We start from the raw sequence: 19,200 nt of genomic DNA on the forward strand, positions 1-19,200 counted from the left end.
TTATGAAACATTACTGACCTCTTTCCACCCTGGTCACATGCTAAATCCTGTCCATCTCCAGTCAATATTGGAGATCAGGTCCTTTTTTCTCCTCCCAACCAATGTCCTCATCCTTTTCCCAGAAACGGCAAGGTACCTTCAAGGTAATTCTTATAATATAAACAACTGCTAAGCTTGAAGCCCTCCCTCACTGGATTCATCTATCTCTCCTCAAGTTCTTTACTCACTTGCCTCAACATAATTTCCCTTTCTACCTGTCAACCCTAACATGACCCTGTTCCTTTAAGTTTCAGAGGATGCTGAGGTCAGCAAACTTGTTCTCAGTCCCAGAAGTGTGAAGCTTCACTTCATCAGCTGTGCTCAACTCTACTTATTTGGACATAAATTTTTCCTCCCTTTAATCTCTTTTGCTTCTGGTCCAGGACAACTCTTACATGTGGAGGTTCAAGGTTCAAGAAATCATCATTTATAATAAATAGTCCCTCCAAATAGAGTCAGGAAATTCTTCCACAGCAGGTTAGAACCTTCCACAGCAGGTTAGGAGAAAATTAAAACTCTTATCACTTCTATATACTCTCCTCCTCCTTCATTTAATGACTTTTTTTCTCCTTCCTCTATGACCAGACAAAATGTTATTGTAAAGATAGATGGCTAGATAGATATGGAGGCCACCCAGATTGGTTGTGCCAATAGCATTAACCATACATACAACCTCACCCTGGTTACTCCTATCTACAAGATGGGGCCCATTAGTTTTACACTCAAGACCCACAGAATCCCAGGTAGGAAACTGGCACTAGTGGTAAACTCCATCATTTCAGACAAGACAACCAGTGACCACAATTGATATTCAGAGAAAATACATCCCCATTACTTAACCACTAGAGACAGATGAAATAAAAGAGGTAATAGACAGGACACCCCTGAAACTGTGGGCATGATTGCAAGTGTGCAGTATGCTCCAGGTGTCTACTATGAATAATCTATATCCACTGCTAGATTAGTTTCATGATAGTAATTATCTTTGAGTCCCTTTCGTTGTTGTACATTGCTCCTTCCCCATAATACTGTTAACTAACCCCAATAAAGCTTATTGGTTTAACAAGATGGACTTAACAGCATCCATATTTGGTTCTATTCTCAGTTCCCATTTCAGATGAGTACATGCCTATGCATTTTGCATCTCCCAGGAAATGATCCTCGTGTAACAAGTGGTGAGCCCATTTATCGTTCTTCCAAATTTCATGTACACCAGAAAATTGGTATTAGAGAAACTTTGAGTTAGCTAAATTAGGGAAGATTGTTGGTTTTCATTGTTCCAGGCTTACTGCCATAGTAGTACCTGGTTCTGTAAGAAGGGCTCAAAACAAACTGAATGGATAGGTTTAGGGAGCCTTGGAGAGGAGCCTACATTCTTTGTTGCATTCAGGGAGGAGAGAGGGAGAAGGAGGGAAGGAGGGAGGGAGTGAGGGAGGGAAGGAGAGAGAGAGAGAGAGAGAGAGAGAGAGAGAGAGAGAGAGAGAGAGAACACTATAGGGAGATGAATGAAACTGTGCTTACAAAACTCTCAGTGAGTGACGTCATACAAATGGGATATGTCCACACATGCCTCAGTACAAAGGCTTAGACCTGATTATACAGTCATGTTCCACTGAATCTCAGAACACTGCTGCCCACGGGCAAATACTGAACACTTTATCATGTCCTTATGGCTTGTTTTACATCAGAAATCCCACTCAATAAGTCCCTCAATAACAATTCTGTTTGAAATCATGGTTAAATTCTTTAAACAACGCTAGTATTATAGACATACCAGGAAATTCATCATAAAGCTCTAGCAAATGTTTTAAGAAATACCTTCAGCTTAATCTCATGTGAGTCAATCCATACAAATTTCATGAAACTTTAAAGAGATAACCATAGAACAAGACAATGTGTACATGCTTATGTAAAGCTTAGACTTACGAGTACGTATACAGATCATTTTGAAATACTGAGAAATGTTCAGGAAATATTCAATTCACAAATTTGACAAGTGATACAAAAATAGTGAGACTCTGAAATTTTAGACCTTAGACAAGGCAGTGTTCTACAGTAAATGAAACCATACCATTATATAAATGCTTCAGGGATTTCAGTGCAAGAAGACAGTCATGTTCAACAAATAGGAAAAGGTTGTGATAACCCACACATCTTATCAACTGGCTATAAGAGTGTATCACTGTGTTCTCAACTGTTAATTGCTGTGCTGGGGGTTGCGAGGCTAATAGGATATGTAAATGTTTGTTACTTCTTCACCTGCCCAAAAGAAAGGCAATCTGCCATGGAGGAGGAATCTCTTCAACTATGATAATAGCTGTTTTGTGCGAAAAGTAAGTGTGGCATTAGAGTAAGAAAGGCTGTATGCTGAAGTTGGGGAAGGCAGGGGGAGAGAAGAGTGAGGGAGAGTTGGACAGAAGCAGAACAGGAACAGAGCAGGAGGTAGAAGCAGTGAGAACCACATGGAGAGATACAATAGATGGGCTAGCTGAGAGATTGACCCAGCAACCAGGCCAACAGCCTTATAATATAGAGATATCTCGGTTTCGTTATTATTAAAATTCAAGAGGGACCCCAAAAGGCCCTGCAATAGGAAAATATCATTTACAGACATTAAGGTGTTCTCTGTAATAGAGATTGTTGAAACATGAGTTCCAATGATTAGTGCAATCTTGAATAATTTCAGGCTTTTCTTGGCAAATGATCATAATATATATCAATTTCTGCTGAAGCAAGGATAATGAACACGAGACAGGAACAATGGAAACCTAGGTCTCTGGACTACCCTTTTAGAAATCAGGAGATTTCATCCCACCAGTCTCCTAGAATTTTACAGGTTCCATGAAAAGAGGACCCTCTGCTTGATGACCTTTATATAACTTTCAACCATAGATATCCAGTGCATAGCAAATTTGTTAACATGCACACTGAAAATATTTCACATTGTACCCTTCATGTACTATTTTTATATTCAATTCTGGTCTCTGATGGCAGCAGGCATGGGAAGTCTGTCGAGTGAGTCCATGTCAGTCTGACAACTGGAGCTGTGTGGAGGGCAGCCTGTTTATGTGAGACTAATGGGTACCAGTGGGATAGGGACAATCACTTTATCAGAGTAAGGACAGAGAAATGAAGCAGAGGCTATACATTTGGAAAATTCAGCAGTATTTCAAGACATGTATATTGAGAGCCAGGTTACCCGAACCAAGGGCAGGAAAAAGCCAGCATTCCCACAGGGTTCTCCAGAAGCTCTGATGTTAGGAATCAAAACAAGACACAGGACCTCCCAGAGGAATGAAAACTCTTAGTTGCAGGATGCCTTGTGAGGTGGCCTAGGAAAGGTTTCAAGTCATCAGTGAGGTCTAAGAGGGTACAGGTAGCTGAGTGGAGCTGTGAGGATGGGAAACTAAAAGACAGAATGATGCAAGTAAAACAGGATTCTGATCAATTTAGGTACTGCTGTGAGGTAGTTCACTGGCTCTTAGAAGTATGAAGTAAATATCTCCTCATGATGGTAAGCCTTAGATTCTATAAACTGGAGTTTATTTGGACTCTTTTCACTACCTTACCGATACCAGAATATTTACAGAAGAATAATCTGGTAGGCAATTTGCATTATCTATTATTTGCAAACAGGGTTCTCATTCTCTTGTGGCACTTACAAAACCCTGGATTATAAATTCTTGCATACTTTCTAAGTCATTTGTCCTACCATTCACATTTTCAAGAGAGTAGACTTTGCCCTTAGAGGTACGCATTCCATGAGAGATGTTTAGAAATTAATCACATGAGGTACTAGTAAAGATTTGAAAGAATCTGAAATTATATTTGCCAAGCTATACACTAGGGATCTGAAAACCTAACATTTACTAAGCACATTTTTATTCCTCATTAACATTTAGAAACATATCTTTGTATTCAGAGTTCTTAAAGTTATAACAGAAATTGTGGCAAAACTGATATAATGTCTTCTTTCCGATGACACTTGAACCCGTTGCCACCCTTGCCTCAATGCCTAACATCCTTGGATACTGTCTGCTCTCCCTTCACCTTCCTGGCTTCTTTCTTATCCTCCATGGTGAGTAAGCCTGACAGAGCAGCATGAGAAAGGCAGATAGGGAAGGCATTTCTCAGAAAGCATGTTAATTTCTAATGCAGTACTGTGCTTAGTAGATAAACAGAAAACAAGATAGACGATTCTGGAAATGATTTCTGAAAAAATCATACACTTGGAACAGATTGATATTTACAAAGGATTTTTACCTTGGACAACTTGAGGTTCACTGTTTATCAAAGCCCAGTCCATACACAAGGGTATAAAGAAACCCTTGGTACCAATCTCATACACTACTGAGTTTCTGAATTAATCATGGAACAAATATGAAAGGAACTTAATACCTCCCAAAAGAAGGCACTTGAAAAAGAAGGACAGCTCTGTTGAAATGTTGTTTATCCTTTGAGAAGTTCACTATTTCATATGAAAAATTAGACTAGGTCACACACAGCTCACACATATGTATAGTAGTTAGAAAAGTAATTCTGAGCATGGATGCAGAAGCTGGGCATGACTGCTCGGGCTTTTAATGCCTGCACTACGGTGGCAGAGGCACGCAGCTCTCTAATTTCAACAAAGCATGGTCTATACACTGATAACCAGCGCAGGAAGCGCTGTGTTAAAAGACATTATCTCAAAAAATAGGAAATGAACAAAAACTAATATGAACATTTCATTTAGAAAATAGTGTACACATCTCAGAAGAAAAAATAAAGTTATGTATAATTTAATGCTTATAATCATACCTATGGAGATTCTAAAAGTACATGCAGTGACCTAGTGACATCTTCAGTAGATCTCATGTGATTAATTACAAACAGACTTTTTTAGGAAGAGAATTCAGACTCTAAATGACACCTTCTTCAATAACTTTGTGTTAGAACAAAGAAGTTGGAAAGGAGGCCTTAACTTAAATTAGAAAAGCTCAGTTTTATCTAAAACAGGACAAAATAAAAAAATTAATTGAAACATCAATACATATATTCAATGCTGAGAGATTATGTTTAATGTAATATTCTGTCAAACAGGTGAATAAAATAATTCAGATAAACCCTAGTTCATAAGACCTAAAACTTATCCGTAATGTAAGATATCCATGGTAAAAATGTGAGTGCCATCATTATGAGCAACAGACACAATCCTGCTCCATTTCTGCATGTCTACCAGCCCTGTAGTTCCTCTGACCTGGGACGTTCTAGGGTCACAGCTCTGTAGTTATCACCTTTGCCCTTATGACTGGTGACTTTCCCAGGCACATGGCTCCTGTAGCAGTGGGGAGTTTATAAGTCTTTGTAAGACACAAGTATGTTTCCTCAGCCCCTGATTTCAAAGCATGAGGATACTGAAGGTCCCTCAGGAGAGCTCTTTCTTTGTTCAGGAATTGGAGTTCTTAGGACCTCCAGGAGCCACTTCTACAATGGCTGGTTTGGCTTTAGGCTATACTTCAGCTCTAACTTCGCCCCGGCTAGGCACTTCTTGTAACTCTATCCAATTTTCCACCTTACCCCCTTAATTATCCCTCTACACTGCTTCAGGCAGATTGCCACACAGCTCGATATCAGTCCACCCTGTACCTGCTAAACACAGTCACACTCATTTCACATTCTTCTTACTTGCCTAGCCCAGAGCTGGATATAAAAGGATGCTGTACCCCAGTACCTCCCCCATCCTAGATTATCAACCCTTAAGCATAACATCCCACATTGAAATCCCAGACTCCTGTCATAAAGTCACACAGCAAAAGATAACTGGCAGGCTGGAACCAAAGCAATATGACAAGCTCTGATAGAATAGTGCCAGCAAAAATCACTATTACAATTCTAGTGCTCACTTTGACATGCAGTTTGAGTGAAATTCATGATGCACAACTCAAAATACAAGGTCTATTTACTACATGAGATCCTGTTTCCAAAAGAGTGCGGAATTTCCCTGTATATTGCTTTGGTGTGCTAGTTGAAGGACAGGAAGAGAAAACAAGCTCCTGAACTCTTAGAGGACAGGAATAAGCTGATGAAAGGACACGAGAACTCTCGCAAATGGCTGAGGAAATAATAAAGATATGGCAGGATGTGAACATCACAATATACAGAAATAAAAACCTCGGAAATCCTCAAACTGAAATGAATCCAGAAATGAAGAAGTTTGTAAGTCTGAGAGTAATTCAATAAAGAGCCTGTCCATCAGGATATAGCACAGAGAAGACAAACATAAGAGTTTCAATACAAGGTGAAGGAGCTGGATCTCTCAAAGATATCATAGGTGAAATAAATGAACAAGATGCTTGCTGCATTAAAGCAGTAATATGAAAAAAAATAAAGGTGAAATTCTAGGCAGACACAGTAAATTAAGTCTTTCATCCCAGCACTCAGGAGGTTCAGGTAGGTAGGTAGTTGGAAGCCAGCCTAGTCTCTATATCAGGGTACAGGGCCACTCATGGGTACAGAAAAGTCAAACAAGAAATAAATGGTATGTTTCTACTTCTATAGTAAAACACTCTAAAATTTACCTTTTGGTACAATTATAGCATGAATATTAGAAGACTGATTATATTGGTTTGAATGAGAATGTCTCCCATGCTAATTTTTAGGAAAAACAGTTAATAAGATGCTATATTTCCTAATAACTCTGCAGGTTACTGGGTGGTGATAGCACATGACCTTAATGCTAGTACCCAGGAGGCAGAAGCAGATGATTCTGCGAGTTCATTGCCAGCCTGGACCACAACCTGAGTTCCACAACAGCCAGACCTGTAACACAGAAAAACCCTATTACAAAAACAAAACAAAACAAAACAAAAAAAAAAAACAAAAACAGTCAAACAAACAAAAAACAAAACAAAACAACCATAAACCTTCCAAGACATAACGCATAGCTTATGTGCAAGGTCTCCTGTTATCTTTTCTATCCTCTTTATTCTGTGCTAGGACAAAGAAACATATTGAAAGACACAGTGAGAATATGGAAAGCTAGAGCCAGAGGATGGAGAACATGCAGTGATAAAACTTCTGGACCTGAGCCCTCTATATTCATCAGCAAAAAAACTCAAAAGATAAGAGTCCATCAGCATTTCCTCAAGGATGAGAAGGGCCCTGAGGCTGGGACCTTAACTGTGTGCTTATAGGCAGTTCATAACAGACAATGAAGGGTTACCTCCTTCATAGGTGGAATCATTTAGGGGTTTCAAGGTACAAGTAAGCAACCTCCCAACCATGCCTGGATATGTAAATTAAGTTAAATGCATAAATGTAACCAAAAAGGACATGAAAGGGGTAGAACCGATTTCATTTCTGCAACTGTCTTCTGCATTATCTGTATAAAAATTATTCATTGAATCAGGATAGGGTCAAGGACCAAAGGGTCTCACAAGTGTCCTCTTGATACCAGGCTGCTCCACATTGTTAACAGACCACACATTCACCCTTCCCTTCCAATCATACATGGGAAATACTTTCACCTGTTCAATACATTTGTCTTCACATATGCTCAATAACCACACAAATTTCATTTTACAAGAAACACAATGAAATAAGAGATGCTGATGAACTATGTCTGACACGCAGGGTACCTGTCACAGGTGGTCAGTAAGCACAGTTGGCACCTATCTTATGCTTCCTTCTGAAACCAACCAATCTTCTGTCTGGAATCTCCATGTCACACAGTTTTAGTAACAAACAAAATTTTGAACTAATGTGCATAAAGATCCCCTCTCTGACTGTTCAGTGTACACACTCAAGGTCCTCTAGTAACTAATCTTTCAGACAAAGCAATAGAAAGAACTGAGGGACAAAATCAGTGGTGATCCAATTTCTTGAACTTACCATACAGGTCAGTGTGCGGCTTATTCTACAATGAAACAAGCAAGGAATTCAAGTTTCAAATCTCACAGGTGATTTTCTATAAAATGGCTTCTTACTGTACAATCTTGCATTCACTGAATAATACTCATAGATCAATATGCATTCAACAATAACAGGAAATCAAAACAGAACTTACATGACAGGTAATCAGTGACACAAGGGTAACATGTTCTCCTTCAAACACAGGATCACAATCAACAAGAAGGATTCTGTTTTCTAAAGATTCAAAGGAATTTGTTTTTGAACAAATAATCCTAACTACATTTGGAATTTTGAGAAAGCACAGGGCATTCAAGACCTTCCAAATACTAAACCGAGATTTCAAAAGCAACTAAAATTATTACAGTGAAAACTATTAAAAAACAACAGGAGGAATCAATGGGAAGACAATATAGACTCTTTAAAAGTCTGCAGAGATAATAAACAATTCTTATCAAGGTCCTGCTGTCATTATATCAGGGGAAACTGACTACACAAGGAAAAGAATATAAAGGAGCTACTGAAGCCTCCAAGTTAAAAGATCAGGAAACAAACCTTGAGTTGACAATGCTTAACTGATGGTAATGAAATTTAGCTATTATTGATATGCGTATAAAAAAAAGCAATACTAATGAAATAAGGATAGCACCACACGCATGCACAAGTCAAATACATTCTGTTTTCTACTATTATTAATCATGACCAAGAAAGCCAGGATTGAGTAATAACAGGTTAATTAAGAGATGACATATAGTAGAATATTATAGAACCATTTCTATATAAACCAAATGGGACAAAATCAATCTAGTGTCCCATTTGGTCTCATTGCTTTCAAAAACTTTCATTACATTTTTATTTTAGCTTATAGGTAATAGTGTTAATGTACTATGTATGTATGAGTTCTGTGTTTGTTCATGGTGCCTACTGAGGTCCAAAGAAGCCATCAGATGTCCTGGAACTGAAGCCATAGATGGTTTCCAGCCATCATGAGGTTCTGAGAAGTAATCCACATCTTTTTAGGACAAGCAAGTACTATTCACTACTGGGCCATCTCTCCCATGCTCCTCCCTATCCCATTTCCACTGTCACTTGAAATCATCACTAATCTTACCTCAATTCATCCAAAACATTCAATCATCCCTTTGATATAGTTCTTCTCTCCCCCTTACTGGATTCTTTCTTCTGTTTCATAGGGGAACAGGTTTGGTTTATGAGTTAGACCTCCATATTAAAAAAAAAATTCTTCAGAATTCATCTGGGTTTCTAAGCCATTACAGTGCCAGTAGACAAAGAATAGACAAATGATTCCCCAACTCTCCTGTTGTGTTAGAATACTGAAAATGCTCTGTAAGGATCCTGGAGGCAGGAGATCACACACAAGCCTTGGAGGGGTGCTGCTTCACATGGCTTGGACTAGCACATTGACCTGAGCTGTCTTCATCGCTCATATCACTGCTGTATCTAGTATGGTTACAAAATATTGCTGCCCTTTACTTAGGGAGAAAATAAGACAGCTGGAGAAAATATTCAAGATACAACACTAGTCATACTTCTAGAGAACACAAAAAAAGGTAAAGGAAGCACTGTGATAGGATTATGTTGATAATCAGAATATCCCTCATTTCTGGAGGTCTTTAGACAGTACAGAGAGTTTACATGTATACAAAGCAGGTAAATCCAAAGGATGTATCAGATATTCTATAAAAAGAGCATCCTTACCTACAAAAAAGAGGTGACTATAATTCTCTAACATCGCATATAAGTATGATGCCCTCTGAGCAGCCTAAGCATTCCCATTCCTCCTATGAGCATTCCACAGCCATATTCATGAATATTTATTGACCCTGAAATTGACAGTTACTCATTTATTATATACTGTGGGATGAAATGTTTGCAGAGGTAAAAGATATTAGAGACACTTTTGTGATATAGGTGAGGTATGGTAGTATTTCAAAGACCGAAGTTTTCCAAAATGCTACAAAGAATTCTCAGCAGTTAAGCACTGCAATCCTTTAATATACAATATATACAATGACTCATTACATGGCATACATTCAGAAGATCTTTCTCCACCATGAATTTTCTGAGTAGTAGATAAAGGATTTACCACCATCAGTTTAGTTTGGATTTTCTCTCCACTTCAGATTATGAAATGTCTTTTCAAGTGCAGTTAGGGCTGGAGAGATGGGTCACTGGTTAAGAGTACTGTCTGCTTTTCCAGCAGTCCAGAGTTCAATTCCCAGCAACTACATAGTGAATCATAACCCCGCACAATGTGATCTGATGTCCTCTTCTGGCATGCAGTTATGCAGATGTACGTGTAGAGAGAGAGAGAGTAGTTCTATATATAAAATGAATCATTTTTACAAAAGTAAAAATTAAAATAAAAAACAATAAAGTCAACTTCAGTTCCTTGCTCCTACTTGGCACTACAAAGAGGTGGTGGTGATGATGATGATGATGACGAAGATGATGATGACGATGATGATGTTGATGGTTGGTTTTTTTCAAGATAAGGTTTGATGAACACTGACATACTGAAATAATATTTTAAAGAAATAAATGGAAGTATGTTCATTATAACCTCTCTACAGAATCTAACTATATAAAACATAGCTACAGAGAAATGAAAACATGAAGTGGGGGAGCCTTCCTTCTTGAAAAGATAAGAAGAGAGTAAAGGTATTAAAAGAGACATTGGATAAGGCTGTGAAAGAGATGGCTTATGTACAGCATCCAGTCAATATCTCTAGAAAATTCTTACTGATATGATCCACATGATACAATATAAAAGTAGGGATAGGACTGATTATACCCAGTAAGAAAAATGCTGTCATCATTTCTAGGTGGTAGAAAATATATAGAATGCATTTCATTCATTCTACTTGGCACATGCATTATGTGTATTTCCTATGTCTGTTGTGCTGTCTTGGAGAACAGAAATATCATGCAGTGGCTCAGTCTATGTGGCAAATATCATGCTTTTTCTCAATATGATAAACTTGTCTTCGTACCAGTTATTGCCATTCTTTTTTTTTTTTTAGTTATAGCCATTCTTATCAACATCTACTATACACGTTCTCTGAGAGAAAGTGTACCTTCCCAGCTCATTCCTCCTTTAAGATGGACTTTTTTCTGCTTCACTGAATGTACAACTTTGTGTGAGATATTTATTACTTGCAACAAGATGAACCTATTCAAAAGGTAGAATATTATAATTCAGTTTATAAAGCATGTTTAAAATCTCGTAGGAGTGCAAAATTGTAGGCAACATTAATACAGCATCATGAAGTTAGAGGCATGGCAGTATCCAGCTAGTTAGCACCAGAGAGAAGAGAACATTCAGCTACCAACCAGCATAATGGTCACTAATGCCTCCCTGAAGTTCAGCTTTTTGGCCTTAAAACTGAGTCTTTGATCTAAAGCAGGGTCTCTCCATTTTGATGGTGGGGGTTCCTGCATATAAGTTTACAGAAAAAAAAGCTCTTTGCTTTTACATATATTTGAGTCTGGGGTATTATTCTTCTGTAATTCAGACCCTAACAACTTAACTAGCTACTGTGGAGACTTAAATCAATGAACAATGAAACAGAGTTCATGGAGTACCAAAGACAGTTTCTTAGTGTCAGGGTGAGTGTCAGATCAGGAAAGACAATCACACAGAAGTGTGGAGACAAAGACACATTGACAAGTTTTATAGCAAGAAACACTGGTTGAAAAGACATTTGTCATAATTACAAAATTATGACAGCTTAAATGTACAAAAAACATCAATTATTACTGAGATTATATACAGTTTAATTAAATAGATTCAATGATAAGATAATGATTCAACGTAACAGATTTGTTTGTATACAGAGACTAAAGTACTCACAAAGCATAGTTCACCTAATCGAAACTAAGGTAGTTGACTGTCTATGTATTAGAACTAGAGTTAAAAATGGGACACAGCAATGTATGACAATGATGACAATGCTGTAAAAAGTCATACACAAATCAGAATAGAAGAGTTCATAGAGGGGCTGGGGATTTAGCTCAGTGGTAGAGCGCTTACCTAGGAAGCGCAAGGCCCTGGGTTCGATCCCCAGCTCCGAAAAAAAGAACCAAAAAAAAAAAAGAGTTCATAGAAATAAGTGAATAAATCAATCTCCTACATTATAAAACGAGAATACACATCAAGCAAGGACTCAGACTGAAGCAGGAAGGATTTTCTCTAACAGTGTCAGAGGACTGGACAGATTAGCATGAAGTTCTCCTTTCCTTAAGCAAACCTTACACTAAAGCCAAAAGGAGAACACTGCCTAAAACACAAAGAAGAGGAACATTAGACGGTCATCATGCAATGTTGGCTTTACCTGGATACACAAAGCAAGTGAACCCAAACAAATATATGTAAAGAAAATTCACAGACCAGTTCCCCCGATCTACTCAGACACAGAGACTGTCTCTAAATTACAGGGAAATGGAAGGAAATCTGAGTTCACACCAAGAATGCAGGACTGTGTCAACACTTAGAAACTAATCAATATAAAGCACCAAATATATAGATGAAGGGAGAGAAGAAAATGACTGTCAATAGATTCATGAAAGCCCTATGGTACAGTATGACATTTCCTCAGTATAACAGCTCTCAAGAATTTGAGAACAGAAGAAGCACACCTCAGAGTAATAAAGACAAAGAGACACAAAGCTAAAGCAAACAGTACAAAAAAATGGAAACTAATTATTCTACTCTAACTACGCATAACACAACAGAGTGCATCAATTAGTACGGAATTCAAGAAGAAAGAAAAATTAAAAGGTGACAATATTTAGTAGTCAGAAAGCAAGTGAACCTCTTGAGAAAAAAAAAAACTCAAATCAGACCACTCACCTTGTCTACAAATATCTAGGACTCCCTGTTTGTAGCATTCACAGTCTCAAAAAAAAAATGCTATGAAGACTGGGGCAGGAGACAAAGGTACCAATGTCCATGTCAACATCTAGTGCATTAAGGTCCCTGGATAGGGTTATAGCAATCAGAATGCAGGGTAATATGCAGGATGCAGAGTAACGTGAACCACTGCATTCTTTATTGAATACTCCAGAATCTTTTATAGGCAGATGTCCTCAAGTCACCTCACAGTTAGTAGGCTGGGAGCATTCACCTTGTGCCATCCTTCTACAATTCCCAGATTTGGATCCTGTGTGCTACAATCCCAAACTGCCATGCAAGGCCTGACCATTGATGTAACAGTGGCAAGAACATTTTGTGGGTAACATAAGGTTTTCTGGTTCAATCTGAGGCAAGCTGCATAGAAAAAAAAAAAACCAAAAAAACAAACAAACAAACAAAAAAACTACAGGTCACACTGGTAACAAGGCCAAAAGCCAACAAAAAGGAAGGCCACAGGCCTTAGCAGGGAATCCACTACCAACATTAGCTACATGTTCAAATGTCTCAGTTCACACCCATAGCCTGGTGTTGCTTTCAGTCTGGGTCAAATAAACATTATTTTAAATGGGCAACAGTCATTACAGAGACTCAAAAGTAAGCACATACTTAGATACCTAATAGCTTCCTGTACACAGCCTATAATTGAATGCATATTACCACATATAATATTACTCTCTGAAATTTTCTCGAATCACTGATTAAAAAGAAAAGGAAAATCCAATTTTATGTGATCTTTCTATTGTCACCTGAATCCCTTGCCACCCCTTCCTCAGGCCCTCTAACATACCTGGATCCTTGGCAACCGTACCCTGTCTTCACCATCCAGGGCTCGTAGTTCTGATTCTCAGGTGAGTAGATCTGTCTGGGCAGTGGGAGACCTGCATATGAGAAGGAGATACTTCAGAAAGTATCGGGGACTTTTTATGGAACAAAAATGAAAGAAGCTCACACCTGCCAAAAGGATAAACATGAAGGAAAGAGAAAATATCATAACGAATGTTTCCTTTTATCTGAGGAGTTCACTTTCCTCCATGAAATGTGAGAGTTGTTCACAGAGAATTCACACACATGCAGAGTTGTTTTCCCAGTAACTCTGTGGAGGATCAAGGAAGATTGTAAGAAAACCATGCTGACTCACAGAATCCAGACTGATGTACTTCTCCAAAAGAGAATCTCTGAAAAAAAAAAGTCCTGACTGCAGGATCTAGATATTCTCACTCCTGCAAGAAGTCCTCAGCCACAAAACTGTCAACAAACCATGAAATAAATACACAGCAGTTTGGCCACATGTGCATGGGCACAGTGTGTTCTTTGAACCAGAGACATTTTTTTGATGTAAGTGAGCAATCATATTATTCAAAAAGTGCTTTGTAATTTTGTTTCAATAAGTAGTGATTTTCTTCTAGCTATGAAGATAGGTTGGCCAGGTATCATCCTCTCACAGCATATATACTGGCCTTACTAAGACCTTCTTAGGACTCAAGAAAACTCAGGATAAATGCCAAAATGAGGCATCCATTAACATGGTTGATGGTTTATTTCTCCACCAGTGAACTCAAGACAGATTAGAATATACTGGTGGCAGGTTTATTGGGACTTGCCAACTGCTATTGGGCAAATTCCCTGGCACCAAGGATTGAGGCCAGGGGAATTACCATGGTGGCAGGGGTAAGAGCAAGGAAAAAGAGAAAGGGCATTAAAATGGAGAAAGAAAAGAAATAGAAGAGAGAGAAATATCAAAATGTCTAGATTATATAAGAAAGAGCCTTGAGGAAAGGGGAGCCCAGAAACTGGGCTGGAAAGATCAGGGTTGGGGGCAGGGTATTCCACATACTGTAACTGAAACCCTACTTTTAAGGATGGCTCTTAAACACTTTAACCTCCCTTTTAGCCCACCACCAACAGAAGTAGTAGAAAAGAAAGAATATGGGAGAAGTGGACCTGTTTAGGTTCTTTGAAGCAACTCTAATCTGTGTTGTCTGAAAATCAGCAGTTCAATTCAAAGGTCAACAGCAACAGTTTGACCCACTAGCAAATACTTCATGGATATAACAGCAGTACAATTCAGGAGTGTAGGGTTAGCAAACATGAGTCAGCAATAATGACACTATTTAGCAGACATAGCCAGGCATCCTTCTTGGCAGTAGTTAGCAGGAGTGATCAGGAGGAATGCTAGGAAAAGTTCTTGGCTGTGCCTCAAGACCAACAAGCATTGCACAGTTAGTTCTATAAGCAAGCCTAGCTCAGCCTCCCTCACTATTCATCAAGTCCTTTTTATATTCTTCACCATGTGTCCTCCACTGGTCTTGCCTCAGCACATGTCTTTCCATAGCACATCAAGAACAATTTTGTCTTCTGGGAAGAATGCTAAAGGAGCTCTAATATGCAGAACAGAAAATACCTTCTGAAATCATAGTGGTTTATGAAGAAGCTTGTGGCCATCGAAGATGGAGAAATAAGCAGTATACTTGGGGCTGTCTTAAAGAATTCAGTTATGCCATACTCACAAACAAATAGGAAGTGAACAACTTTAATGCATTAAAGATGGGTTCAGACAAAAGAACAAACCTGCAGAGCTGTCATCCCAGAAACTGAGCAGGACAACTGAAAACTCCCACACACAAAAAAATAATCAAGTCCAAGAAGAGTATAGATAGCCAAAAATAATCAAAGTCAGGGCTGAAATCAGTGAAATAGAAACAGAGAGAATGAAACAAAGTGTTGCTTATTTGACAAAATCGACAAGATTGATAAAAAACCCTTATCCAAACTAACTAAAAGGTTGAGAGAAAACATCTAAATTAAGCAAAATCAGAAAGAAAGATAGATACTGAGGAAATCCTGAGAATTATAAAATAATAAAAACTTCTACTCAACCAAAATGAAAAAACATCTAAAACAAGTGGATAATTTTATCATTAGGTACCACAATCCAAGTGACATCAACATCATATAAGCAAATAGGCCTATCTAACTCCTAGTGAAATAGAGGGAGTCATTAAAAGTCTTCCAACCAACAACAAAAAAGTCTAGAGCCAGATGGTTTTAGCCCAGAATTATACTACTTTCAAAGAATAAAGAAGAGTTAAAACTAATACTCCTCAAATTATTCCACAAGAAACAGTGGAATATTTTATCAGGCCAAACTTATCCTAATACCCAAACCACATAAAGATTCAATTAAAAAGGAGAATTACAGACCAGTTTCTTCTATAAACATACATGCAAAAATACTCAAGATAATCCAAGAACACATCAGGAAGATCATCAACCATGATCAATAAGGCTTTGTAACAGAGAAGAAAGAATATTTCAATGAATAAAAATCAATAAATATAATCCACCATACAAAACAAACTGGAAAAAAGACATGATTACATTAATGCATCCATACAACAGCAGAAGAAGCACAATCTTCTCAAATGTCATGCATCACTCTCTGATGTGCCCACGAAAGAACAAGCCCTGGGTTTGTGATGCAAGCCTTCTATCCCAGCAGCACTCAACAGACTGGGCAGCAGATCTTTATGTTCAAGAGAAGCCTTATCTACAAAATGTTTCAGAACTGCCAAGACTACCTAGACAATGTGTCTAAAAAAAATCAATAGTAACAATATAAAGTCTTCAAGCCTGTTAAAGATTATAGTTTAAAAAATATCTTCTCTAAGAACCTGGAATGTTGACATCAATAGAAGACAGAAGAACACATAAAAGATATAATACTGAGTCACTGCTTAGCATGTTCTCACTGAATCATGTGAGGAAATATATAAGGATGTCTTTAAGATTCAAAATACCAAAATCTTACTGACATTTTGAAATACAGAGAAACCAAAAGGAATTTCAAAGACTATGAGAGAAGCATCAAACTGAAGGCGGACTTCAAAATATATAAAAATTATAACAGTGCAAAATATTGAGAGTTGATAGGAAGATAGATGACAGCAGATATCAATGAGAGGGTAATATAGACAGAGTTTAATACTGTGCAGAAATATTAAGCAAACAACTACTATCAACATTCTGTGAGCATTATATTAGGAAATGGAGAAATTAAGCATAAAAGATAGAGACCATAAAGGAAATACAAAATGCTCTAAAACTTTAAGATCAGGAAAAATTAAGAGGCACCCATTGTTCTGACTAAAAAGTATATTAAAGGTATAATAATGACAATATTTAATATTGGTAAGAAGATATGATCAGTGATATGAGTTGAAGGTAGACTGCATCCCTCACATACAAAACGAAATTAAATTACTTTTGCCTGTGTGTATTAATTCTCACAAAGAGAGTCTTCTAATACCTACCATGGGAATATTCTGACATTATTCTCCGTAAAATTATCTAGATAGAAACATTTGGAATGAAATAGAATTGGCCAAATCAATTTCATGTCCCCTTTCCACAGTCATTTGAGCCTTCCCTTCCCTTCTTCAATCCCTCTAACATACCTGGATCCTTCGCTACAGTTTTCTATCCTCACCATCCACAGCTCTTAGTTCAGATTCATAGGTGAACAGAACTAGCTGATGAATGTGACCCCTGCATAAAGGAAAGATTCTTCAGAAAGCACCCAGAACTTTTCATGGAACAAAACTAAATAATGCCTCCAAAAGGATAAACATGAAGGAGAGAGAAAATATCACAAATAAAAATGTCTCTTTTCCTGTAAGGATTTGACAGTACTCTGTGAGATGTGAGTCTCATTCATACACAGCTGAGACACATGCAGAGGCATTTTCCCTAGAATCCTGAGGAGGAGCTGGGGAGACTGCAAGATAACTATTGTCACCCATAGAAATCAAACTGCTAGACTTGTCCAAAAGGAGATCTGTGCAAAAAGTCCTGTCAGCAGGGCCTAGGCATTCCCAGTCCTTCTACAAGAAGTCCCCAGTCATAGCAATGAATGTTAACAAACCCTGAAATACTGCTTGGCTACCTGTGTAAGGGCAGAGTGCTTTTCTTCAACCAAACTGACAATTTTCTTATAAAGGTGAAAGATCGTAATTATTCAAAAGATGCTTTCTAACACTCTATTTTAATCCATAGCGGGGTTTCTACTTAAATAGTGTGATCTGGTAACATTTACACAGCAATACTGGTTTTACTGGACCTAAGGAGTAACATAAGAACTCAGCCTATGAAGATGCATTTCTGAATACTTTACTTACATCCTAAACTGCTTACAACTAAGATTTAAAAAAAATCATGGTCACTAAAAAGTCTGTCTATAAATGTTAATGTTTACAGTAATAACTGTTGCACTCAGTGAAGTACATTTTCTGGTTCAATAAAAACTGCACTATTTCCTCATATAATTACTGCATACAAAGGTATCTATGTGGATATCTCTTACCCGGAGCCAAAGGCATTCTCTTGAATAAGCAGTTAATAAAAGAAGGGAGTTAGAAAGCATGAATGAATTAACGTTCCAGGAGCTTTATTACTAACACAATGGCAAACAGCAGATAATGCAACTACTCTACATTTTTTACCAGTTATTTTATGACTGAATATTCCAGTAAATGAAGGATAAATGAAGAGAACACTATAAACAGCAGTTCATAGGATCTCAAACTGCCTAACAATGGTAAGATACCCACAATAGAATCCTTGAGAGCAGCGTGCTTAAGAGCAGCTGCAGAAAACACACCCCTGCTCGGCTCCCGCCCATTTTCCAGCCCACAGCTCCTCTGACCTGGGAGGTTCCAGAGTCTCCGTGCTGCGGTTACCGCCGCTGCGCAGCTGACTACTGTCTCTCTCAGGGCTACAGACAGGAAACTGGGACTGAGGAGTTTCTCGGGGTCCAGAGAGACCTAGGACACGGGTTCTCTCTATGAAACCAGCCCACCGTTTGGGACCACGTACCTCACTCACTTAGGAAGGTGAATGGAGGATTTTTCCCGTCACTCCAGGCTTGGTCTTTGGAGCAGCTTTCAAAGGCCCGCCCACCATACCCTGGTTCCGGTGACGTAGCGCCTTCGGGTACTTAATTGTTTTTGTAGAGCTCACCCAGCTTTTTTCATTCCGTTGTCTCTTTCGGGACTCTTCCAGTGTCCTCGCCCGGTACCGCTCCGCCCCGCCCCGCCCCGCCCCGGGGATTCTGGTCCCTTCCACTCAGTCTCAGGCTGCCAGCCACACTGCTCCAACTCTCAGGCTGCCAGCCACACTGCTCCAACTCTCAGGCTGTCCATGTAGGGTGCTGCACCCTTATATCGGATAGTGAGTTCTATATCTCCCGGATAATAGATAGGCAGTCACGATTGTTAGTTTGGACTGCAAGCCTACTGGGCTAAAAAAATGCACAGCAAAATATAATCAACACCCTAAAT

General features: G+C 38.5%; 1 pseudogene across 17 annotated transcripts in view; it reads right to left on the reverse strand.

Moving 5' to 3' along the window:
• The window catches only part of Zfp420-ps2 (zinc finger protein 420, pseudogene 2), a 36,517-nt pseudogene extending 17,703 nt beyond the window's left edge, over nucleotides 1–18,814 (reverse strand). For 3 of the 17 annotated variants that reach the window (XR_015649513.1, XR_015649518.1, XR_015649512.1), the window contains exons 1-3: nucleotides 18,737–18,814; nucleotides 17,320–17,410; nucleotides 13,653–13,743 (exon numbers count right to left, since the gene is read on the reverse strand). The product of XR_015649513.1 is annotated as a zinc finger protein 420, pseudogene 2, transcript variant X4 (transcript). Of the gene's footprint in view, nucleotides 1–8,086; nucleotides 8,167–13,652; nucleotides 13,744–17,319; nucleotides 17,411–18,566 lie in introns of all 17 variants that reach the window. The other 14 variants (XR_015649511.1, XR_015649521.1, XR_015649510.1 and 11 more) reach the window with 8 other exon arrangements.
• Between the last annotated feature and the right edge of the window lie 386 nt (nucleotides 18,815–19,200).

The sequence above is a fragment of the Rattus norvegicus genome, chromosome 1 (assembly GCF_021556685.1).
Source record: "Rattus norvegicus strain SHRSP/BbbUtx chromosome 1, alternate assembly SHRSP_T2T, whole genome shotgun sequence".
Lineage (NCBI taxonomy): Eukaryota > Metazoa > Chordata > Mammalia > Rodentia > Muridae > Rattus > Rattus norvegicus.